This window comes from Anabrus simplex, chromosome 2 (genome assembly GCF_040414725.1).
Source record: "Anabrus simplex isolate iqAnaSimp1 chromosome 2, ASM4041472v1, whole genome shotgun sequence".
NCBI classification, from domain to species: Eukaryota; Metazoa; Arthropoda; class Insecta; order Orthoptera; family Tettigoniidae; genus Anabrus; species Anabrus simplex.
This window is the reverse complement of record NC_090266.1, coordinates 343,953,980-343,980,792: the sequence shown is the minus strand read 5'-3', so window position 1 is coordinate 343,980,792 and position 26,813 is coordinate 343,953,980. Positions and strand designations below refer to the sequence as shown.

The 26,813-nt window shown below is 42.0% G+C and overlaps 1 long non-coding RNA gene across 1 annotated transcript in view; it reads right to left on the bottom strand.

Moving 5' to 3' along the window:
- The window catches only part of LOC136862819 (uncharacterized), a 427,778-nt gene that overhangs the window by 61,820 nt on the left and 339,145 nt on the right, over positions 1–26,813 (bottom strand). The window contains exon 4 of the long non-coding RNA XR_010859067.2: positions 24,124–24,233. This is a non-coding gene — a long non-coding RNA (uncharacterized lncRNA). The remainder of the gene's footprint in view (positions 1–24,123; positions 24,234–26,813) is intronic.

Here is a 26,813-nt window from a genome sequence, read left to right as displayed (position 1 = left end):
GAAGGGGAGTTAGGGATTGGAATAACTTACCGAGGGAGATGTTCAATACATTTCCGATTTCTTTGCAATCATTTAAGTAAAAGGCTAGGAAAACAACAGATAGGGAATCAACCACCTGGGCGACTGCCCTAAATGCAGATTAGTAGTGATTGATTGAATATTGATCAAAATTGCCCTACATCTCTAAGGTGATTCGGCGTAGAGCTTGAAGAGTGGTTGGTGGGTAGTTACGTCCATAAGCAGCTTGCTTGAATTTATCGCAGGCATGTTCGGTAGGGTTCATGCCCGGAGAACATTGCGGGCACTCTAGTCGTGCGATATCGTGTTCACGAAGAAGTCATTAACGAGAACCGCACGAAGGACGTGCATATAAAGATAAATTCTTCTCGAAAATGCTGGCACTACGGTGTCACTGTGCGTCGGAGGATGCCATCTCTGTATCGCACAGCCATTACATTGCCCCGATGACTAGGAGTGGCGTACGGTGACCCCACATAATTCCACCCCAGAACATCAGCTGACACGTGAAGCCTGGCCAGATTGCCTCCAAACGCATTGCCGACGAACATCAAGAACTCAACGGTTGAAAGGACTTAATGCCAATTCTGAAGAGACCATTCAGTACAATATAGGGCCCAACAATACCGCGCCCCATAATATCTAGGTTCGAGAGCTGGGCCTCACCATGGTCATCGAGAGTGAATTTATGCCTCGTGCAACCTGTTTCTCAAAGTTTCACTTAAAACGCGGTGACCTATGGTTGCCCGAAAATCATCTTTCAGCATGGTGGCACTGCGTTCAGGGTTCCTCCGAGCTGAAATTCGAAGGTGATGGCCATCGACTGCAGTCTTAGCCATTGGACGACCTGTGCGAGGCAAATCGTCAACAGTTCATGTCTCCCTGAACCGCTTCCATGTTCGAACCACATCACTTTGATTACGGCCCACACGCCGAGCAACTGCCCGTCTTGTGATGACCCCTAAGCATATGAAAACCCCATATACATCAATATACTGTTCCTATGATGCACCACTATATCTATATGTCCTGTAGATCACGGACAATAACAGGCTCCAACCCTCAGAGATGTAACGGTGACGCGGCAACTGTCAGGGAGGCGTAATAAACAAAAGCGTCTGAGTGGTTTATTGTCGTTCTCAGATTCCATATCATCGTTGGAAAGCCTACAAACTACTGAGGAAAATCATCCTTTATCCTCATGTACAAGATTATTGAAGTAGTACAACGAACTGAGACACAGGAGAAGCACCACCAGCTGCTACGACAGGCCAACACACTTACAGTACAGTTCCAGCATGGGATTACACCTCATGCTTCGGCGACGGTAATTGATGACGTGGTAAAACGAGTGGTATAATACCTCCCAACAACGTGGAAAACACTATGCCACTATCCATTCAGATATTTCGAATGTACTTTGGCACTATACGCGTCCCTACTCGCGCCAATTTATCAAAGCAATCGCAAGAATGTAATTTCATGAAGACCCTTTTCCTGAGCAACTCCACAAAATCCAAGTAGGCCCTACTACGATCTCCGTTCTGTTCATGTTCCCTTGATGCAGTTGCAGTTCTCAATCGCGTATTCATTGGATGTCCACACCAGTCTGCTCGCATTGTCTACTACAAATCAAATAACGCCTATTATTACGCCAATTCTCCACAAAAGTCACCAGTTTGCCTACCCCGAATTATATGCATTTCTCTTTGATATGGATTGCGGATTTAAAACCTTCAACTGGCATCGATTTTACACTGGCACAACTATTCCACCTCCCCCCCCCTTCCTTTTGTTCCATGGCCTACTCATGTGTCCCACTGAAAGTCATAAAGGGCCTTATGACGAAAAGATGACACCACCTCTCATGCATCACAACAACATACAAAAAAAAGTGTTTTAATACACTGGCTGAGTGGGCTTTGTCAAGGTTGAAAAAGAACCACAAACGTGATTAGAACTCCAAAGGCATCCCATATCGTACTACCAGGTGCCAGACCACAAAGACGACGCATAATGCGTAACTTCCTCCGTCTGTCGCCGCGGTACTGACAGAAACGGATGTGGTCGTCATGGTGCTATAGAAAGAAACGAGATTCGTCGGAACAGAAATCATGCCATTCGTCCGCAACTTTCTAGTTACCATTACATTCAGAGACACAATGGTGTACAGTCAAATACTGCTGAAGCAATAGACGCCTCGCCAAAAAAAGGTCCCAACTGTGCAGACGACGTCAAATCGTACGTGCAGAGATTGGCTGCAGTGTAGCACACACAAATACTTGCGCGAGTGCTTGTAATTTGGTCATACGATCCGTAATAACAATGCGCTCAAGATGTATACGTCCTCGTTCGGTAATGTGAAGGTGGCATTGGGAACTTTTTACGTCGGTGAGTTTACCTTCCCCAACCCGTCTTTTCCAGTTTCGCAATACTATGACCGCATTCCATCCAGTGTGAGCACCTTCACTTTGGAAGAATATCCTCAGTCTCCAGATATTACAATCTTCCTTGCGATCAAAGTCGGGAACATGCCGATTTATATGACTGCTATATTCGTAGGCAAGGCATTTTTTTGCCATTTGCTTTACGTCGCACCGACACAGATAGGTCTTATGACGACGGTGGGATAGGAAAGGCTTAGGAATGGGAAGCAAGCGGCCGTGGCCTTAATTAAGGTACAGCCCCAGCATTTACCTGGTGTGAAAATGGGAAACCACGTAAAACCATCTTCATGGCTGCCGAAAGTGGGGTTCGAACCCACTTTCTCCCGGATCCAAGCTCACAGTTGCGCGCCCCTAACCGCACGGCCAACTCGCCCGGTGCAAGGCATTTTAAGCGGTCTGTGCACACTATGAACTGGCAAACAGATTCATTATTTTTTTGCTAGTTGCTTTACGTCGCACCGACACAGACAGGTCTTATGGCGACGATGGGATAGGAAAGTGCTAGAAGCTGGAAGGAAGCGGCCGTGGCCTTAATTAAGGTACAACCCCAGCATTTATGCCTGTGTAAAAATGGGAAACCACGGAAAAAGTTTCACTATTTAACAGTGGCTATGCGCCATACTCCTTTCTACGGCCCAGATTGGCGCAACGTGATGCTGAGCTGTGTAGCACCGCTAATCAAGGTATTGGCCTTCCATGGTGTACATTTAGATACATCCCTCTAGGAGTTTGCAATTTTAATGACAAGCAGTGTATTATTGTTGTTATTATTATTATTATTACTATTATTATTATTTTCGGTTCCTTGGCTAAATGATCAACGTTCTGTATTTGGGGTCAGAGAACCCCGGGTTCGTTTCCGGCTGCGTCAGGGATTTTAATATTAAATGGTTAATTCCCTTGGCTCGGAGACTGTCACCACTATCCCTGCGTCTCATATACCACACACACAATAACATGCAGCTTCCTACACACAGCACCTTCGTTGCAGCGTCAGCCTTACAAGGGATATTATTACTTGTTTTGGTCACCCACTGTCACATAAACAGTGATTAATGACAGGTAGAGGATCTTGCTGTAAATACAAATCCCCATTTCTACGAAAGGAAAGCACCTCCCTGAGTCTCGAACGTCCTTTACTTCCGGAGAAAATTCCAATATCTATCTCCCGTCGACACTTACCCGAGTACAGTATATGTCTCCAAACCCACCAAATTTTAGGTGGGTTCTATTCCGTTCCGAAACAGCAGTGTAGTCGTCGCAGTCGCCTGCTTACTCACTCGTCACCAATCGGCTGCAAAACTATAGTTACTGGCACTGTCGTTGGGTTTTCCTTACTCATCTCATTACTTTCGAAATATTCGCAATTTAACTGTTATGTTTCCATGTAACATCATCAATCCTTGACCTACGATCATGAGGCATAACATCATGTTAAAAGAAAAGCTCCGCTTATTCATTTATTTCGTAGTTATTTAAAATAACTATCTGTGAAATGGAGGTCGTGAGATTGGGGAAGGTTCGGCAAGCACCTATGAAAAATTATCACCGAGCTCGATAGCTGCAGTCGCTTAAGTGCGGCCAGTATCCAGTATTCGGGAGACAGTAGGTTCGAACCCCACTGTCAGCAGCCCTGAAAATGGTTTTACCGAGCTCGATAGCTGCAGTCGCTTAAGTGCGGCCAGTATCCAGTAATCGGGAGATAGTGGGTTCGAGCCCCACTGTCGGCAGCCCTGAAGATGGTTTTCCGTGGTTTCCCATTTTCACACCAGGCAAATGCTGGGGCTGTACCTTAATTAAGGCCACGGCCGCTTCCTTCACACTCCTAGCCCTTTTCTGTCCCATCGTCACCATAAGACCTATCCGTGTCGGTGCGACGTAAAGCAAAAAAAGAAAAAAAAACATTAACATCTTGACATTGTTCGCTGGTATGGGGAAGTATTTCAGTTCATTAAGTAGTTGATAGAAACATGCTAAGACGCTTGACTTCGTGAAAAACAAAACCGTTCTTCAATGTGTCATGAGGCTCTACGCTAACCCCCCCCCCCCTCCCGTCTTATTTACACAAACTATTTTATTGCTGCAATCAAAGTATAAATATGACTGAACAGACAATTCAACAACGTCGCAAACACGAATTACCGAGCAAATTGGCTGCGAGGTACGGCCTGCATAGCAATAAGTTCGCATTCTGGAGATGGCGGCAGCACTGGATATGATTTTCCGCAGTTCGCTAGTTCCATACTAGGCAAATGCTGGAGCTGTACCTTAATTAAGGCCAGTCCCATGCTTCCCAGTCCTGGCTATTTTCTATCCCACCGTCGCGTCGTCGGTAAATAACCCAGCGATTTACTACAAGATGATTTGTAGAAACCTAGACCCAAACCTGAAACACAATTTAACTTTTTCAAATTTGGAATGAAAAACTGCATTAAAAATAACCATTAAAATAAATTTGTAACAACTAAGACAGTTTTTGAAGCAGAAACCCAACTGCAGATTTAAAGACTTCAATTTGATACCCTTGTTTATTTCCTTCATAGAACTGCTGAATGGGAGCTTCATTATTTTCTGATCAAATTAATGATATCATGAAAGGCATTGCAGAATACAATTTCACTATCCTTTCTGAATTATTTTATTTTACGAGACTGCACACCCACAAACGTTCTATCAGTTGGACCGAGGGAATTGGCTATGCAGTTCTAGTCGTGTGGGTTCAAGCAACATGGTCGGCAGTCCTGAAGATGGCTTTCGATGGTTTATCATTTCTTCTGGGACTGTACCTTAATGAAGATCGCCGCTGCTACCTTCCCAGATTTCTCCTTCCCTACCATCGTCGTGAACCTCAGATGTCAGCGTAATGTTAAATAGATAACAAAATATGTACGGGTATTAATTTGCTACTTGTGTGTAAAAATTTGACTTATTAGGGTTCCTAAATCACTTCTAAGTCATTTCAAATTTAGTGGTTTGTGAAGAAATCACCCTCCTCTGCGAACCATGTGACCTTGCCGCGTTGGGGAGGCTTGCGTGTCCCAATGATGCAGACAGCCGAGCCGCAGGTGCAACCATATCGGATGGGTATCTGTTGAGAGACCAGACTAACGAATGGTTCATCGAAAGGGGGGTAGCAGCCTTTCGGTAGTTGCAAGGGCGGCAGTCTAGATGATTGACTGATACGGCCTTGTAATAATACTCAACATGGCTTAGCTGTGTTGATACTGCTACACGGCTGAAAGCAACGGGAAACTACAGCCGTAACTAACTCCCGAGGACATGCAGCTCTCTCTCTGTATGAATGATGTACTGATGATGGCTTCCTCCCGGGTAAAATATTCCGGAGGTAAACTAGTCCCCCATTCGGATCTCCGGGTGGGGACTACACGAGAGGGGGCGATCATCAGGAAGATGAATACTGACATTCTGCGAGTCGGAGCGTGGAATGTTAGAAGTTTGAATCGTTGTGGTAGGTTAGAGAATCTGAAAAGGGAAATGGATAGGCTAAAGTTAGATGTAGTTGGTATAAGTGAAGTACGTTGGCAGGAAGAACAGGATTTTTGGTCAGGCGACTACCGAATTATCAACACAAAATTAAACAGAGGAAATGCAGGAGTTGGTTTAATAATGAATAAGAAAATAGGGCAGCGGGTAAGCTACTACGACCAACATAGTGAAAGAATTATTGTCGTCAAGATAGACACCAAACCAATGCCCACCACAAGAGAGCAGGTCTATATGCCTACTAGCTCAGCGGATGATGAGGAAATTGAAAGAACATATGAAGAGATAGAGAATTTAATACAGTATTTAAAAGCTGACGAGAATCTAATTGTGATGGAAGACTGGAATGCAGTGGTAGGCCAAGGAAGAGAAAGTAATACAGTAGGACAATTCGGACTGGGACAAATGTACAAAAGAGGAAGTCGGTTGGTTGAATTCTGCACTGGTCATAATATAGTCCTTGCCAATACTTGATTCAAACACCAAACGACGGCTTTTTCCGTGTACGAGACCTGGAGACACTGGAAGGTATCAAACAGACTTCATTATGATTAGTCAGAGATTCAGAAACCTGGTGTTGGATTGCAAAACTTTCCCAGAAGCAGACGTGGACTCTGACCACAATTGTTCGTCATGAAATGCCATCTGAAGCTGAAGAAATCGAAGAAAGGAAAGAATGCAAAAAGATGGGATCTAGACAAGTTGAAAGAAAAGAGCGTGAGGGATTGTTTCACGGAACGTGATGCAAAAGGACTAAATGAAAAGGCTGAAGGAAACACAATAGGGGAAGAGTTGATAGTCATGAAAAATGAAGTCAGCAGGGCTGCTGAAGAAAAGATGAACTAAGAATCAGTGGGTAACTCAGGAGATACTAGACCTGATTGATGAATGACGAAAATACAAGAATGCTAGAAATGAAGAGGGCAGAAAAGAATACAGGCGATTAAAGAATGAAGTGGATAGAAAGTGCAAGGTAGCTAAGGAAGACTGGCTGAAGGAGAAGTGCAAGGATGTCGAAGGTTGTATGGTCCTAGGAAAGGTGGATGCTGCATACAGGAAAATCAAGGAAACCTTTGGAGAAAGGAAATCTAGGTGTATGAATATTAAGAGCTCAGATGGAAGGCCACTTCTAGGGAAAGAAAACAAAGCAGAAAGATGGCAGGAACATATCCAACAGTTGTATCAAGGTGAAGATGTAGATAATTTGGTTCTGGAACAAGAAGAGGCTGTTGATGCTGATGAAACGGGAGACCCAATTTTGAGGTCAGAGTTTGACAGAGCTGTGAGTGACCTCAATAGGAACAAAGCACCTGGAATTGATGACATTCCCTCTGAATTACTGACTGCCTTGGGAGAAACCAGCATGGCAAGGTTATTTCATTTAGTGTGCAAGATGTATGAGACAGAGAAGTCCCATCCGATTTTCGGAAGAATGTTGTTATACCTCTTCCCAAGAAAGCCGGTGCTGACAGGTGTGAAAACTACCGCACTATTAGTTTAGTATCTCATGCCTGCAAAATTTTAACACGTATTATTTACAGAAGAATGGAAAAACAAGTTGAAGCTGAGTTGGGAGAAGATCAATTTGGCTTCAGAAGAAATGTAGGAACACGTGAAGCAATCCTGACTTTACGTTTGATCTTAGAGGATCGAATCAAGAAGGACAAGCCCACGTACATGGCATTCGTAGATCTAGAAAAGGCATTCGATAATGTTGATTGGACCAAGCTATTTATGATTCTGAAGGTGACAGGGATCAGATACCGAGAACGAAGAATTATCTACAATCTGTATAAAAATCAGTCTGCAGTGATAAGAATCGAGGGCTTTGAAAAAGAAGCAGCAATCCAGAAAGGAGTGAGGCAAGGTTGCAGTTTGTCCACCCTACTTTTCAATGTTTACACCGAACAGGCAGTAAAGGAAATCAAAGAGAAATTCGGAAAGGGAATCACAGTCCAAGGAGAGGAAATCAAAACCTTGAGATTTGCCGATGATATTGTTATTTTATCTGAGACTGCAGAAGATCTCGAGAAGTTGCTGAATGGTATGGATGAAGTCTTAGGTAAGGAGTACATGATGAAAATAAATAAGTCCAAAACAAAAGTAATGGAGTGCAGTCGAACGAAGGCAGGTGATGCAGGAAATATTAGATTAGGAAATGGTCTTAAAGGAAGTAGATGAATATTGTTACTTGGGTAGTAAAATAACTAACGATGGCAGAAGTAAGGAGGACATAAAATGCATACTAGCACAAGAAAGGAAGAGCTTTCTTAAGAAAAGAAATTTGCTCACTTCAAACATTGATATTGGAATTAGAAAGATGTTTTTGAAGACTTTCGTGTGGAGCGTGGCATTGTATGGAAGTGAAACATGGACGATAACTAGCTCAGAAAGGAAGAGAATAGAAGCTTTTGAAATGTGGTGTTACAGAAGAATGCTGAAGGTGAGATGGATAGACCGAATCACGAATGAAGAGATACTGAATCGAATTGGTGAGAGGAGATCGATTTGGCTAAATTTGACGAGAAGAAGAGATAGAATGATAGGACACATCTTAAGACACCCAGGACTTGTTCAGTTCGTTTTTGAAGGAAGTGTAGGTGGTAAGAACGGTAGGGGTAGACCAAGGTATGAATATGACAAACAGATTAGAGCAGATGTAAGATGCAATAGTTACGTAGAAATGAAAAGGTTAACACAGGATAGGGTGACATGGAGTGTTGCATCAAACTAGTCTAGGGACTGATGACTCAAACAACAAAGAAATCACGATTGTTATTATCGATTACTGTTAAGCTAAAATAAAAACTATTTTCTTCATGAGCGTTCATTGTTTAATTTACCACGTTACGTATTTGACAACAGTAGTACGTTCTTCTTACCATATCACTGACTAGACAATGAAATGAGAGGAATCAGTATTAAGTACAACCAAGTATTTAGCACAAGAACTTCTCTCCCCACACCAAACGAGTTGGTCCTGCGGTTAGAGTCGCGCAGCCGTGAGCTTGTATTTGAGAGATAGTGGGTTCGAACCCCACTGGTGCCAGCCCTGAGAGTGGTTTTCCGTGGTTTCCCCATTTCCACACCAGCCAAATGCTGGGGCTGTACCTTAATTAATCCCACGGCCGCTTCCTTCCCAATCCCAGCCCTTTCCTATCCTTGCGTCGCCGAAAAACTTCACTGTGTTAGTACGTTAAACCACTAGTGGGGGTGGGGTGGGGGAGAACTTTCTCCACTTTTTACCACCTCCACCAAATCTCCGATACGAGGTATATTTTGGATAAGATCGACAGTGGATAGAAGGACGTTGCATGTAATTTCAAAGTTGAATAGAAGAAAAGTACAAACCGCACCTAAATCAGGAAGAGCGATCGGATAGGGAAACTGAAGTAAAAGAGGTACAACGGACTTCCGTTAATCTAGTTTTTCTCCATAAAATGTTGTCGACGGTGATGGTACTGCTGACAATTTGTTTCCGGGATGAAATCACAGTGGTCATCAGCTCGAGTTACAATCTCCAGTCTGACCAAAAATCACAGTTTTTCAATCAGATTCTGTATAACCAACATGCAGAAGATAGCTGGGAAATTAGTAATAAAAAAATGACATGCACTTCCGTTCGGACTGAGCAAAATACAAACACTACTTCTTCTTCTTCTTCTTCTTCTTCTTCTCCCACACCTTGATAGGGTCACATGTACGATATGTGTAGCGCACTTGGATTTGCCCCAGTTATACCGCCGGTTTCCCTTCCTGACACCAACCCCATGTGGAGGGATTTGGACAAATTACAAACACATGTTATATACCGCACTGAAGGGTAATCCACGACTGAGTCCTGACCCCTTTGTACGAATCCCGGCGACTTCGGGGACGGTTTTCACTAAGACAAGCACGTGGCTGCAGGAAGGGCATTCGGTCATAAAACTCCTGGCCAAGTTCCAAATCGAATCTGGGTGCTCCACCGATACCACATAAATATAGGAAAGGTGGTGCTGGAGAAGAAAAGTCACGTTGACTGATTGAAGAACACGGGCTATTACTTCTACGAGGGGGAGTACTTTAACCGACACACGACCACCGAGGACTAAACTTCATTTGTTAGGAAATTACGTAACTTTCTTAGGTTCCATCCAAGGTAGTTAGGGTTCCATCCAGTAAACAGTCCGATAATTAATCTAAGAGTTCGAGGGGTTTTGCTTTGGAGGTACAGTATGTGCAAAAATTAAGGATAACAACGAAATCCAACGCAGTGGTCGACTACCCTCTCTGTGTGATGTTACGGTCTCGATCTATCTGTACAAGTAGTGAGAGCATCACAGTGTGTTCGCCTTCGTAGCCGACCACGTGACACTACAGTAATCCTTGCGATCCTAGCGCCTATTCCGAATAAGGTTCCCCACCTCCCACTCCCCTCTTGTTCGACACTTTCAATGTTGACATAGCATTTTACTCAACTTCTGGACACCTGTCTTAGTCTTACTTCATGAATCATCATAATCATCTCAGGCTCCTTAGCTAAATGGTCAGCGTCGTAGCCTTCGTTTTATAGGGTCCTGGGTTCGATTACCCGCCAGATCGGGAATTTTAACTGCGTATGGGTAATTCCTCTAGCTCGTTCGTGTGTTGGTCATATTATGTATTTCATTTACATACAACACATCACGCTACCTTTTTTTTGCTATTGTCTTTACGTCGCACCGACACAGATATGTCTTATGGCGACGATGGGATAGGAAAGGCCTAGGAATGGGAAGGAAGCGACCGTGGCCTTAATTAAGGTACAGCCCCAGCATTTGCCTGGTGTGAAAATGGGAGACCACGGAAAACGATCTTCAGAGCTTCCGACAGTGGGGTTCAAACCCACTATGTCCCGATTACTGGATACCGGCCGCACTTAAGCGACTGCAGCTATCGAGCTCGGTCATCACACTACTAGAAGCACCCAATAGTGAACATATCCCTCCACACAGGGTTAGTATCAGAAAGGATAACCGGCCATAAAATCAGGTCAAATCCACACGCAAAGTGCTGACCCGTAGAAAATGGGAAAAGCCAAGAAGATTAAGATCATCATCGTCTGTAATTAACATCAGTTCTTTTGATCACTAGCTTATTTTTTTGGAAGTTTTGTATGTTACCCTTTTTATTCAATAATAATATTAATAACAATGTAAATAATAATATTAAAATAATAATATAAAAATAATATGTCTGGTTCTACGTCCCACTAACTACTGTTATGGTTTTCGGAAATGCCGATGTGCTGGAAATTTGTCTCACAGGAATGTTTACGTGCTGGGAAATATACTGATATGAGGCTGGCGTATCTGAGTACCTTCAAATACCGGCGGACTCAGCCGGAATAGAACCGATTTGCACTGGAAGCTATGGCACGTGGTTGCACGGTCGGGCAAAGGCAGTGTTTGATGATCTGGGCGATGCTTTCATTATTATTATTATTATTATTATTATTATTATTTTTTTTGCTATTTGCTTTACGTCGCACCGACACAGATAGGTCTTATGGCGACGATAGGATAGGAAAGGCCTAGGAATGAGAAGAAGCGACCGTGGCCTTAATTAAGGTACAGCCCCAGCATTTGCCTGATGTGAAAATGGGAAACTACGGAAAACCATTTTCAGGGCTGCCGACAGTGGGGTTCGAACCCACTATCTCCCGATTACTCGATACTGGCCGTACTTAAGCGACTGCAGCTATCGAGCTCGGTCGATGTTTTCATAGGACACAATCCCTAACAGTTATCCGGTATATGAACTTTATTGGGAAGAAAGTCCATCCGTTCATTTCAACAGTGTTCCTCTGATGGTAACGGCCACTTCCAACAGGACAATGCGGCCTGTCATATTGCGAAGATTTTGATTTACTGGTTCGTGGAGCATCACACCTTTAATGCCGTGGCCCCCAAATAGCCCCGAGATGAACCTAATTGAACATTTGTGGTTCGACCTGGAAAAGCAAGTTCTTGCTAAATCGTTATCGCCGCCCGGCAGTCTACGACCACTGGAGGACCTGCCGTTGCGCTTCTGGTACCAGATACCCCAGGATAACCTCTGTCAGCTCGTTGAATGGCCGCGGTTCTGCGTGCAAAAGGTGGACATCGTATGCCCCTGTTGTTTTGTCGCTGAATCTCCAGTAGTCATAATGTAATGGCTCATCGGTGTATCATTCTCATACCTGAATCAACTATTTCTGAGGCAAAAAAAAAAAAGTGTTAGATTTTTACTTTTATCCCTTGTGTCCCTGTTCCGAATGTTCGTTCTAATGAACAGAATACTTGCATTGAATGAGTTGTCTACGCGGTACAGGTCGTGTATCAGAAAGCTTGTATTCGGGAGATTTTGGCTGGTTTCCCAGCATCGGCAGCCCTGAAGATGCTTTTACGCTGTTTCCTACTTTCACACCAGGTTGTATCTTAACTATGACCATGGCCACTGCCTTCCCGGTTCTAGCCCTCTCCAAACCCATCATAGTCAACGACATGTATGAGCTGGTGCGACGTTAAACACAAAGTGACCGGGTGAGTTGGCCGTGCGGTTAGAGGCGCGCGGCTGTGAGCTTGCGTCCGGGAGATAGTGGGTTCGAATCCCACTGTCGGCAGCCCTGAAGATGGTTTTCCGTGGTTTCCCATTTTCACACCAGGCAAGTGCTGGGGCCACGGCCGCTTCCTTCCAACTCCTAAGCCTTTCCTATCCCATCGTCGCCATAAGACCTATGTGTCGGTGCGACGTAAAGCCACTAGCAAAAAACACGAAGAATTTAAATAAAGAACTACATCACTTTTAGCTTCAATTCTGTCTCCTCATTAAGAAAAGGGTACATTTTCATTGACACTGCAGCCTTCTCCTAGCAGTAAGATGTGAATTTTGCAATAAGGAAAGTAAGCTAGCAAGAGGGCATGTACTGAAGCGTTGCAACAAGGCTCCGTTCTACCTCGGTAGAGGTAACAACCGCAATTCTCAAACGTAATGACACACTAGATGTTCCGACAAGAAAGCTTCCGTTTCCCTCCCGCATCTAGATTTTCGTCATACCGTGTGCGAAATCTTACTAAAGGCGAGATGTAACTTTGTGTAACGAAACAAAGAAATCTTCACAGGAAGTTATCAAAAACATTTTGTGGAGGACATTAACTTTTCTAGTACATCTTCCAGCTTCGAATTAGACTTTTCTTCTTCACATCATTCGAACAGTGTATGTTCAAGAGAAACAAGTTTCCCCAGTGAGGAACTGCCTAGCTCGGTTCGCCCGTAAAAATGCGGATTCTATTCCCCACCAGGAAGTCGAATAATTTAGAAACGATAATTCCGCTTCTAGACGGGTATTTGGGCCTGAGGTTGACTCAGCTTACAACGAAAATGAGCACTAAATTAATTCCAGGGAGCAAAGCCGAGGTTACGAATAGTGGAAGCATCTATCTTCGACTCAATGGCTCTGCTTCTGCTTCTTAATGAACGTCTTAGAACGCATTAAATGATCACTGAGTCCTGAAAATTAAAAGCGGACAGTTAATTTCGTGCAACGGAGTTAATGCATTATATTATACAATTTCGTGTGGCTATTTATAGTCTGGGGCAGCCTTTGTAAGATAGACCTCCCGACAACTGGCCAACGTCTGCCGTGAATAGGAAACTTGAGTCTCAATGTGGTGGTAGGTGGTGAAACATGCAGTCCCAGAGGAATTGAAGGAAATCAACCGTTCATGATTCCTTGATCTGGCCAGGAAGCTAACCCGGCCAGGACTTTGAGCGGTCAGCCATAGACCCGGACAGTTAACGCAAAATCCTTAAACGAAAGTCTGGCTTGAAACACTCGGCTAGTGAAGACAAAGAATCCATTCCTTTCCAAACAACTGCTTTCTTACTAGCGGTATCAATATTTTTAGTGTAATGAAATTAATGGTCTGTTTGTCTGCCGGCGTTGCATTGGCCTTACAACTGAATTTGCCTCCGGTGCTGGTTCGAATCCAGTATAGGGCATGAAGATGTGTATTATCGTTCGTTGCGTGCCTAACAGTGACAGCTGTTCGCCATCAGATTGCGAGAGCGCCAGTCTGGATCACAGATAATACTGTAGTGTTGAAACTAAATACATCGAGTGGAATTTCCTAAGGCATTATAGGCAAGAGAATGGGAATCGAATGTGAGTCTTCGTTGGTATTGTAAACACCTGCCATTAGCCCTCCCTACCCATTTGGACCAGCCGCCTCTGGTGTCTAATATATTTATTTCCTAGTGGTTTTACGTCGCACCGACACAGATAGGTCTAATGGCGATGATGGGATAGGAAAGGGCTAGGACTGGGAAGGAAGCGGCCGTGGCCTCAATTAAGGCTGGTGTGAAAATGGGAAACTACGGAAAACCATCTTCAGGGCTGCCGACAGTGAGATTCGAACCCACTAACTCCCGATGCAAGCTCACAGCCCCTAAGCGCACGGCCAACTCACCCGGTATATAATATATTAATAACAATTGTTAGTGAAAGAGATCCTCTTCTAGGCCTATGTATATGACACTCCTATGAGTGAGTATGAAAAAAAATGAAACGAGTGTAGATCATTTAAGGCATCGAACCTACTGCCAACTCTTTTTAAATGGCTTCCTTAGTAAATACTGCTGACATTGAAAATTAGACCGTTAATGTCGGATGCGAAATAAGCCTCCTTCGTTAACCATTTATGTCGAGTAATACTAATTTCGTATGGCTAGTGTATGATGTATGAGTTTCAGGAAAGTTGGGAACAGCACAAACACCCAGTTCCCAAGCCAAGGGAATTGGCAATTTAAGATTAAAATCACCGACCCCGCCGGAAATGGAACCCGAGGCTTCTGAACCGAAGGCCACTATTGTTTTGTAGCTGAATCTCCCGTAGGCGATTCTAGGCTGCCTGGTCCGGAGACACTTTCTTATTTCCCGAGCTAGTTGATGTGTCATAAGGGCGACACTAATTTAGTCACGCCTATCTCCATGCACCACTGCACGCCTTTCTCGAGTTCATCACACCACCGCCGACGGCACTTTCAGCACATACAGAGAATTAAAATACTCGTGACCTCAAATAATTTCACAAGTTTATAAATTACCTTTCAGTCTTAAATGGAACGGTGGATAAACGTGCAAGTCCATGAATACTCATTATCTAGGCAAATACTGGGGCTTCACCTTAAGGCCACGGTCGCTCCCTCCCCACTCCTAGGACTTTCCCATCCCATCGTCGCAATAAGACCTATCTGTGTAGGTACGACGAAAAACAAATTTTAAAAATATACTCATTATAAAGTACACTGTAAGAAACTGATAACGGGCATTAGAGTTACAGATAATATTTCTGAAGACATTCACAAAGATTAACTGATCTATATTTTTTTTGCTAGTTGCTTTACGTCGCACCGACACAGATAGGTCTTATGGCGACGATGGGATAGGAAAGGGCTAGGACTGCGAAGGAAGCGGGCGTGGCCTCAATTAAGGCACAGCCCCAGCATTTGCCTGATGTGAAAATGGGAAACCATGGAAAACCATCTTCAGGGCTGCTGACAGAGTTCGAACCCAATATCTCCCGGATGCAAGTTCACAGCTGCGCGCCCCTAACCGCACGGCCAACTCGCCCGGTAACTGATCTAAGGAAGAACGTTAAAACCTACGATTTAACATTATAATAGCTATAATTTTGTGTCTAATAAGAATCCGTGCGCTCTCCGAAGTTAAGCAACGAAGTGCGTAGTCGAAACTTTCGCACTTTAGGCTGGGGGAGGCAAAAGATAAAGCCAAAGGAATGATCCATGATACTGTATTTAAATCCCGTCTGATGAAAACCTTACTTGGAGATTTTAATTCCATCTACAATGCAGAATACCATAAAATTAGTTCCAAACTAAGGAATGGATGTCAATATAACAACGGTAGCACGGAAAATACTCCAATATGAATGAATGTAAACTGCACGGGCCATCAAAATAAATTCGTAAATTCATTAATGACTAAAATACAAAAGTTAAGTATCAATCATCTCAGATATAAGATTTTAAACCCGCAATAAAAAAAAAAAATAGAATGCCTCCGTGGCTCGAGCGGCAGCACGCCTTTCACCGCTGGGTTCCGTGGTTCAAATCCCGGTCACTCCATGTTAGATTTGTGCTGTTCAAAGCGGAGTCAGGAAAGGGTTTTCTCCAGGTACTCCAGATGTCCCTGTCATTTTTCATTCCAGCAACACTCTCCAGTATCATTTCATCTATCATTAATTAATCATTGCTCCAGAGGAGTGAGACAGGCTTCGGCAGCCAGCACAGTTCCTATCCTCGCTGCTAGATGGGGGCTTCATTCATTCCACTCCTGACATGACAAACTGGAAACGGGCTGTGGAATTTCATTTCAATAAATGAAAATCAGCCGAGCACTTCACAGTACAAAAAGGAACTAGCGGATTCTGAATCACATACATTATTTCGATTGCGACTAGCATAGTAAGCAGAATATTTTTAACAGTGGGGAAAAGAATACATCAAGTAATATTCTACAATTTAATACTGTACTATCACAATTTTTGCCTGCTGCCATTTCTTGATGGATACAGTACTTTTGTATCCACCATCTCTTGGCACAGACCAGAGTAAAGTGTAGCTTTCACCGAAGTCTCAGTCTCATCCATGGCTGTGACAATATGGAAGCTGCTGGGGTATGGGTGGTGCTGCGTAATGGCATTAAGAGCACGACTAGTGCATCTGAGTGTTATGAAAGGTGTTGCTCATAGGGTCAGTCGTACTGCAAAAGCATTTTCTGACCCAGTGAGGAAAGCAATGGCAAACTACCTCACTCCTCGTCTTGCCTAGTACGCCTCATTTTGGTACTGCCATTGGTTTTTGCGTTTCCTTATATGAGGATCCAACCAGCCTCTGGGCTAATGACCTAACAGACAGACAGACAGACAGACAGACAGACAGACAGACAGACAGACAGACAGATCACAATTACATCACATTTTACCTAATTTAGCCACAAGTCCCTGCGGCAATATTTTTCCTTCCTGGTCATCAATAAAGTATATTTGAACGCTTGAAAAATGCATTGACCCAAACCACTGAGGGAATTGTTACATTTCATCTATACAAAAACGTTGTACGGATTGTAGTCAAGAAACTGAGGTGGTAGGCTACAGCGTTGAACATACAGCAAAAATGAGTTTGTTATAGTTAAATGAAACTAAAGGAAATCCTAGCTAAACATTTGAATTAAATGAATAAGGCTTAAATATTTACTCTCGTGATATCACAATATGGGAAGGGCAGCAATGAAGGGAGTATTTGAATTAACCTGGTTAATTTGCGTAATTCTAAGTTCGTAGGGTCCGTGTATATCTCGCAAACCTGAAAATTATGACTCGCCATTGAAAACAGTTTTAATGAAGATAGAGCTACAGCTGATCTCCAAATAATTACTCTACAAAACGACTTGTGTTTTTCTTAACATGACATTCTTTTTACTAACATTTCCAAAATTACAAAATTACAAATTAAAAATCACATTTCAAAGTAATCAATATGACTGTTTAAGGAAATTTAGTGAGCTGAAAACCATAAGCACACCTGTATAATTGTATAAGAGTGTTGAGACTAATATAAAACGCAAACTGCACTTTATAATTTAAAGAAAGAAATACAAAAATTAGAATAATACTCTCTTGAAAAAAATCAAAACCATCTCATTTTTGTCAATTCTCATTACATCACCGTGTAAAATACGTAAAATCAAAACATTTAAAAATGAAATAAATATTTCACAAATTTCTCCATATTGCGTTTTTTTTACCATTTCCCAACAAGCAGTCTTGGTTGATCTGATTAAGTCCACCAACTTCCATCCACTCTTATCGTATGATGTCATATTCCAGTGCACTGCCGCTGCTATCAACCAAGTTACAGCATTCACATCTGATTTTCCCCTCAGTTGAAATTCTCCAGTCATTAACTACTCATTCGATAACGAAGACAGACCTCCTTTTACTTTCCAAAGATGTAACTCGGTGCACTGTGGTATCGAGCTCGCCGAAATGTCCACACTTATTATCTTCAGACAAGTTGTGACGAAAGCGCTTTGTTGTTGTTGGAACGATGTCATAAATTACCGTGTAGACTGATCTACACTGTGTTGGTACATGTTTATTGTTAGCATTTGACCACACCATTTTCCATTTTCTTTGAGGGAATCTTTGTTCAATCGGTTCTGGTCTCTGTAATCCTTTCAGTAGGTAAGTGTCGAAATTCTTCGTCGAGTGAAATTCTTTTCTTTCTTTTCGATCCGGAGGGAGACTGTCAAGGATACCAATGATGGTTCGGAAAGCAGGATGTATGTGCTTATGTCGATCACCTCTTACATCAGGCTCAGGAGGTTGAAGTAATGTCAGTTCTGTTCGAGTTTGCAACCCTGATAGTGATTTAAGTATCGTTCTTCCCAGTAGAGACTTACATTTTAGGTCTACACGAATTAGGTTTAGTCCTCCATGTGTAATCGGCAAGTACAGCTGATCATATCTCACCCGAAACAGAGAACCTCTCCCAAGATAGTGGCCTATACAAAGTTCTATACGCTGTTATTTTTTTTCTTGAGCAAAGTACGATATTTTGGATAAAGCAAACACATTAATATGCCATACTTTTTGGATGAAATTCAGAGACCTAGTATGCTGCTGCATTAAAGCGTTTCTAACTTCATTAGTTATCGACGTCCAATTCTCGGTTATCATACCTTCAAAATTTTGTTGGAAAACAATTCCTAAGATCTTTAACTTCAACCCAGTGATCTATTACGCGCAGGTGATTGATGTCGACCAAGAAGCAGCACTCCGGACTTTTTTCTTATTTCCCTTCGATCCCGAATCTTCCTCAAATTCGTGGATTACATTTAGAGTTCGCTCTTCGTCGGATGGTTCTGTTAGGATAATACAAACTTCGTCAGCATACGCTCGTACTGTCACTTTTTGTGCATTGAGTGTCAGGCCAGTTACACAGTGATTTATTCGGTAAAGAAATGGTTCTGGCGCTACGATGAACAGAAGCATAGAGAGAGGGCATCCTTGACGAACTGATTTCCGTATAAGTATTTTCACAGTTATATGTCCACTTCTAATGATTCGTGAGATGGCTGTTCTATACAGTCCTTTAATGCACTCAATCATTTTAGATGGAAAGGCGAAAGTTTGCAATGTGCATCAGAGATACGGTTGTTTTAATCTGTCGAAGGCCTTATGGAAGTCCAAACTTACGATTGTCGTGGGAGGAAGGTTCGATGAGGCTTTGTCTCAGCACTAACAGATTGGAGATAATATTTTGATCTGATGTCCCACACGATTGCCATTGTCCGATGATCTGTTGCAACTGCAGTTGCAACTGAGATGCTATTATTTTAGTGAATATCTTGTAATCTGTATTTAGCAATGTGCTCTCCCATTCCTAGAGGTCTTGTGGTTTCGGGAATTAAAATAATAATTCCTGGCATGAAATCTTCCGTTAGGACGTGTGGCCTATCTCGTATCTCTTGGTACACTTTCAACAGGTCTTCCCATTTTATGTCCCACATTATTTTGTAGAATTCCTAAATTATTCCATCTTGTGTCGCTGGACAAGAAAACTATTGTAGATTTTGATCTGTTGTGGCTAACGATAAACGGCCTTCCCATTATTGAACAATATCGCTCTGGAAATGAAGGCGTTATATTACTCTATTTATACCTGTGAATCAACATTTTCGAGAATTAACATTATAAAAAATAAATATAGAAATAGGATGACAGACATATGGACTCCTGCATTCCACTAGGAGTAACAAACAATGGACCAGGCGTCATGAACCTGAGCGATGAAATGGATGGCTAAGAATCACATAATGATGGCAATGGTTTTGTTCTTGAGTATACCGCAAGTGAAGCTAAAAAACTCGTGTCCTCATCCCTAGGTGGTGCAGCTTTTTTCAGGCACACCCCCAATGCAGCTTTACCAGCCCTCCTGCCATTCTTAAATTTCTGACAGTACCGGGAATCGAACCCGGGCTCCCGAGGACTGCAGCTAATAACATTAACCGTTACGCTACGGAGGGGCACATACCGCAAGTGAATTGTGTATATTAAATATGTAATTGACCTAATTGTGTACTTATTGTGAAAAGAATGTAATATTTGTTCACATTCCAACATAATTCTCTTTCATGTGTTAATGAATATATGCAGGCCTAAATAACGGATGACCGGGCGAGTTGGCCGTGCGCGTAGAGGCGCGCGGCTGTGAGCTTGCATCCGGGAGATAGTAGGTTCGAATCCCACTATCGGCAGCCCTGAAAGTGGTTTTCCGTGGTTTCCCATTTTCACACCAGGCAAATGCTGGGGCTGTACCTTAATTAAGGCCACGGCCGCTTCCTTCCAACTCCTAAGCCTTTCCTATCCCATCGTCGCCATAAGACCTATCTGTGTCGGTGCGACGTAAAGCCCCTAGCAAAAAAAATAACGGATGATCCGTTTTAATAACTCATTTATCGCAACAGGTTTTTAGTAGCTAGGCATTTTGTTAAGTAGCTCACATATATCAATAGAATGTCGACCGTTACGCTATAGCACATCAACACTGTTTGGTGTACGTTTCTTGTGTGTTGTGGAACTACCCAAAGGCATTCTTGTAGTTTCCTATGTCCATCTCGTTCACCTAACCATACCAAGCACACGTTCCATCCCGATTACTTCGATCCATCTCATGGGCCGATGACCTTCGATGTTAGGCCCCTAGAAAAAAAAGAAAGATCCACCTCATCTTTTCTCACACATTCATGTCTCATCGTTGCAACTGAGATGCTATTATTTTAGTGAATATCTTGTAATCTGTATTTAGCAAGGTGGTCGACCTACTGATGATCATTTGAAGACGATTGGTGCTGGATATCGAAACAGAATAGAATGGAACAGAATAGATTTAATTTGTCTGGAAAGATTAAGATTATTAGGCCCTCCCTTCAATCTAACCAGAAAATACAATATTTTTATATGCAGAAGTAAAAGTAATAGACTACCAGTGAAACATCTCATGGGTACTAAACAATACTGTACAGTATTATAATACAAAATAAGAAATTGTTGATGAGGATGATATACACAATTATTACACGATTATAGTAGTCACAAAATGTTAACTCAGCTAATTTCTATTATTATTCATAATAACAGTTTGTTTGCACACAGTGTATAGTTTGAAGAAAGGCTACTCTAAAAATGTATTAACATAATACATGAACAACAATACAGGACTTCAAATATTACCTAGTAGATATTGGTGACAACTTTTGCCTGAAACGAGCAAATGGGGCCCCTTTGAGAGAGACAGGTAGTGTATTCCACTGTCGCACTGAAGAAATAAAAAAATACCTTTTGTGCATCTGGTGGTGCGATGGGGCGGTATCGATAAGTGTGTACGAGTTTTGACCGTGTTACTAAAATGTGATTGGATGAGAGGTGGTGAAATTGGCAGTACAAGGAAGGAGGTGAGCACGAGGAGAATATTCGATAAAGAAGGCATAGAGGAAGAAGATTACGCCGCTGTTTGAGTTTTAGCCAACCAAGTTTATTGTTGGCAGGTGTAACATGGGTCATAGTAAAGTAGGTCACATACACAGCATAGCGAACACAGACGTTTTGCGCCTGTTGTAGTTTGTCATTAACAGGTCATTGTACACGGTGTAACAGTAGTCGAAATGAGGCAATACCAAAGTGCAAATGAGGCGTTCCTTTAATACTCGAGAAAATATATTGCGGAATCTTCTAAGTGAGTTAAGTGTCGCAAATGTAAAATCGAGATCGTTGGCTGAATCACCGAAATCAACTGGTGAATTTTTTAGGTGGAGTTTTGGTAAAGTGAAGTTATTTATGATTTTTAACAAAGTCATGGGTGAGATATTATGGTTCGATATTTTACGTTACTTAGTCTAAGTCCATACGTGTCAGTTCAGTTACACATTTCTTGTACGTCTCCATTGATTTTTTAAATGTCATCAGTTAGTGTTTTGGGTTCACACTGGAAGTATCGTGAGCGTACGTGTGGTGTCTGCAGTTGATAACAGACGATGTAATATTGTTGATATAGACGGAATAAGTGGTTCCGGAACAGACTCATGTGGGACACAAATGTATACGGATCACCAAGATTTATATTATTAATATAGAGTATTTTTTACGAAGCAATACGTGTCTGAAACTGTTAAATTTGTGATATGCTACCTTTAGACCGGAGATCAGGTGAACCAATAACGGGAAATAAAACAACCTTTCACTTGAATTCATACTGCAGGTAGTAGCCTCGTAAGGGAAAGTTTATACAGTCAAGCATATTATATGCAACAGGATGACCATTTCATGTAGTCTTCTTGAAAGAAGGAGGGAAACCAAAAATGTTCAATAGAGAAACAGTGAGTTTAATTCTGCTACACCTACAAGTCTTCCGAGCTGATGAACTGGCAAGAGTTATTTGATATTGTTTATAGAAGATCCAGTACTTGATGGCAAAGATTTAGATCTACGTATTTGCTGTTATACTGACAGTGAGAAACAACCGTGCAAAGGAGAATTTCCAGAACACATGGACAAAACATACTCAATAATGAGACTTGTCTCGGTCAATGATTTGTACACTTACTAATACAAAAAGTGATTGGTTGAGAATTGCCGAGTATAAGCACAACAGAAAAGAAAGAAGACTTATTCCAAGAGATTTCTTAGCTAGTTAATACAAGTTAATAGCTAGGAGGACAGGCCACCTAGGAGAATAATGGACTCGGTCATGGAATGTAAGGGAGCAGAGGCAGACTTAGGAGATTTTTTTTGCTAGTGGCTTTACGTCGCACCGACACAGAGAGGTCTTATGGCGACGATGTGATAGGAAAGGCCTAGGAGCTGGAAGGAAGCGGCCGTGGCCTTAATTAAGGTACAGCCCCAGCATTTGCCTGGTGTGAAAATGGGAAACCACGGAAAACCATCTTCAGGGCTGCCGACAGTGGGATTCGAACCCACTATCTCCCGGATGCGAGCTCACAGCCACGCGCCTCTACGCAGACGGCCAACTCGCCCGGTACTTAGGAGATTATTACTAGACTTGATTTTTTAGTGATTTAAAGGTAAGATATGTGGAACTAAAAGAGTCCACTGAGCTGATTTCAAATAGAGGACTGTGGGAGCGCTCTCTTCATCCAAATGGGCTTGCAGACCGACTATGAAAGGCACAATAGCGTGTAATGAATATATATGTATGTATGTATGTATGTATGTATGTATGTATGTATGTATGTATGTATGTATGTATGTATGTATGTTAATATACTTTGCCAATAAACGAATGCACATTCAGGTTTTCAGAACGAGTTTAAATTACAATATTTGCTTCTGCTCTTCTGGATAAATTGACATATGCGTACACTTCTTAACACAAAAGCAGAGCCAAACTCTCCTACAGAAGAATCTGTGCCAAAGACTGCCCACTGCCTACTTTGTCCCGTCTTTCGTAATAAAATATCATAAAATATTTCTTGTCTTAATCATTCATATACGCGTTGTGAAACTTACACTTATCAACCAAATTTATTCTGTGAACACGAAACTTACACTGTCCAAGTCTCCACCCAGTCCAGCGCACTGGAATATATACAGGGAACTTAAAATGACTCAATTTAACTTCTAGCTAACCGGTACGCAGGAATAGACTAGAGTAAGTATGTGCATCACCTAGCGGTCATCACACACGCTAAACAAGTACTTCAGTTCTTCCAATAACTGAGAAACTGAATTCTAGTACCTACAGTAGTGTCGTTGAAGATACTTACCATAAGTAACGTTGTCAGTAATGATTGTGCAGGCAGCATTGGAGTCTCATACAGAAAAAGAGGAAGGTAGATGATAACATAGTTAGTACAACTCATTATAAGAGGCTACTTTCATATGAGACTCCCTGATGCTGGGTAGGATATATGAATATTTAAAGCTAGTAATGTACTGTGTTTTTTTAAATGCTTCAGTGAAGAGTTCCAAGACCGTATTACTATAGTATACATACTGTATTAATACTCAAAAGAACAACAAAGATATACCGAAAAAGAGACGGTACTCACTTAGATGGCTGACGGTACTTAACGGTTGAGGTTGAACTGCATCTCTGTTAGGTGATTTACTTCCAGCAGCCGCCTCTGTCAGCTCCAGGCATTCACCTTGCGTTCAGAAGCTGTCAACAAATTACAAACAACGACTGAAACCTTAAAATTATTTTTTAAGCAGGCAATTGTAAATGTAACACTTCAAACAAAACAATGTAACATAAAAAATATTATGGACAAACTGTATTGTCTGGGACTTCTCAACAGCTGTATAGGTCAAAATGATGTCTCGATTGTTTGGACGAAAACTGAGATAGTTACTTTTAGAATGCACAAAACGTTACTCAGAAAGCAACCATACTTCCAGTTGCCTCTAGTTACTCCGTAATTTTCCATCTACAGTAGACGCCCTACAGTTCAGCCATCTGGCGACCGGACCCTTGGCCGGACTAACTATAAATACCAATATTTAGCTTAAGTGAAATACAGTACATAAACAAAGGACCAATTATAAGGCAAGTAGTATTAAGTGCACTCGCCCGAAATGAGTTCATGCTGTCTTTATGATGTCTCCATACACTACTGAAGTTTCTCTCCCGATGAGAGATAAACACTCGTGGTGGAAAATTAAATGGCAGAAAAAACATTAAAAGAATTCCGAATTTAATTTGTATGGGTACATTAACACTTCGTATAAAGTCCGGCTCCACGGCCAAGTGGTTAGCTTGCTGTCCTTTGGTCACAGGGGTCCCGGGTTCGATTTCCGGTAGGGTCGAGAATTTTAACCAGAATTAGTTAACGCCCCTGGTACGGGGACGACGCGCAGGTCACCTACGGTTGTCAAATCAAAAGACCTGCGCCAGGCCTCTCCGGAGTCCACACGCCATTTCATTTCATTACTTCGTACAAACATCACAAAGTATCGTAAACAAAAGCAACTCACATTACAGTATAGTACTGTATCATAAACTCTGCAGAATGAAAAAATTAAGAGAAATCTGTTATCTTTTTCTATTCTTTGTGTCAATTGCTTTTAAGGCGCAGGATCACACCACTTCTTTATAAACATTACATCAACTGCTGTTGCTTCTGTCTGCTGCTCGATACAAACCGCTGCCGATTGTAAAGCTGCACTTTCCTCAGCGTGACTCATTTTTCCCTCTTCATTTTCTTCTTCTTCATCATCGACTTCTTCTGCTTCCTTGTCCTGATGGATAACAGCTTGCACAATTTCTTCGTGAGGGAAGCCTGACTCAAGGACAGGTGCAGGCCGGACTTTCCAGCGGCCGAACTAGAGGAAGTATACTGTATATAAACAACCAGGAAGATACCAGTGCTTCGCTACGGTTTTAAATCGAAAGTTTTTTTTAAATATTTTACATTTTGGAGTGTCTACACTCGACTGAGCCTTTAAAATACACCCTCAGTTCGTACATCAAACGGGTTGGTGGGAATGGTTATTCTATACATTTTCTTATCTAACACGCATCTGAACCCCGTACAGAAGAATTGGAATGTTTCTAAACCCTATTTTAATTTAACATCTAGGATGTAAAAGTCATCAACCTGTGAAATTTAGATGATGCATATTGAATGATTTTTTAGACGGTGAATGTTTTAAAAATATTTCGTAACATCTAGGACATAGAAGACCGTCCTTCATGTAAAATTTTAAGAACGTGTCTGAAACAGAAGAATGGATATTGTGTTTGAGAGTCAACCTCCATCTAAACCCTTTAGGGGAGAAATATTTTGAAGTATATTATATTTCACATCTAGGACATAAACGAAGAACCTTCTCTTAAAATTAAAAATTTGTACGTCAAACAGTTTTGTATGGATGAATAATTTCGCTTGCGGAGATAAATCACTTTTTTTTGCTAGGGGCTTTACGTTGCACCGACACAGATAGGTCTTATGGCGACAATGGGATGGGAAAGGCCTAGGAGTTGGAAGGAAGCGGCCGTGGCATTAATTAAGGTACAGCCCCGGCATTTGCCTGGTGTGAAAATGGGAAACCACGGAAAACCATCTTCAGGGCTGCCGATAGTGGGATTCGAACCTGCTATCTCCCGGATGCAAGCACACAGCCGCGCGCCTCTACGCGCACGGCCAACTCGCCCGGTGAGATAAATCACATTTAACACCTTAAGAGTGGTATGTTTCCTAATTCACACCTACGATTTAAAATATATACCGCTATTTGGAATTTTGTCTTCGTACTGAAACCGTACAGTGTCAAGTATTCCATATTTTTAGCCTGGAATAGTACGTTAAACGGTTTCGAAGGAAAGAATGAATATATATATATAACCTCTTAGAGGTGTATAGTTTTAAGAATTTTCTTATCTAAAATCTAAAACATACAAAAGCAACCATCACGTGCAATTTTAACCTCATAAGTTATGTCAAACGGTTTCAAAGAAATGATTATTATGGCATCACAATTCACCGCTAGTCAAAACCCCAAAAAGGTGTACTGGTTTAAGACCACTTCTTAGTTAAAACGTAACGCACATAGAAGCAATTATCATGTGAAGTTTCAACCTCGTATGTCAAAAGGTTTCAGAGAAATGAATATTTTTGTCATCAGGCCTCTAACTCCAGTCTAAACCCCTTAGGAATATATTGTTTGAAGACCACTTCTCATTCAAAATGTAAGATATATAGGAACAACAACCATGTGAAATTTCAACCTCGGATGTCAA